Raw genomic sequence first — 630 nt, forward strand, 5'->3', positions numbered from 1 at the left:
GTTTATTTAAAAGATGAAATAATAATTTAAGTCGGAAATATTTTAAGAGCTAAGGAAAATTTAATCAATTTTCTTTATTGACTGATAAATAAAAACATGTTTATGGAATAATATTCCCTTACTCTTCTTTCATTTTTTGATGAAAACATAGGAAAAAAGAAGTATGTGACGAAAAGATAGTTATGGGTTCGGTCAGTAAAAAACACTAACAAGTTGAGAGAACTTATTTAATAGTGCCAACATTTCGGCCAGAGTTTCTAGCCTTCCTCAGGGCAAGAACAAAGAGCAAGACAATAATAAATAAATACAATAACCTAATGGATACAAATTTTTTTTTGTATTTATTTATTATTGTCTTGATCTTAGTTCTTAGCCCTGATGAAGGCAGAAACTCTGGCCGAAATGTTGGCACTATTAAATAAGTCCTCTCAACTTGTTTCTATTTTTTACTGACTGCACCCCCAACCATCTTCTAATCATATATATTATCTACGGGGCAACTATCTTTTCATCATTAAACAAAAATAGACCCTTTAAAAAAATTAGCATTTCTCGTATTCTTCTTTCAAATATAACTTTCTTCCGTCTTATTATTTAGTTCCTACTTTCTTTCAATAAAATCACATTTGA

Source organism: Halyomorpha halys, unplaced genomic scaffold (assembly GCF_000696795.3).
Source record: "Halyomorpha halys isolate HHAL.00 unplaced genomic scaffold, Hhal_1.1 Scaffold1234.1, whole genome shotgun sequence".
Classification (NCBI taxonomy): Eukaryota; Metazoa; Arthropoda; class Insecta; order Hemiptera; family Pentatomidae; genus Halyomorpha; species Halyomorpha halys.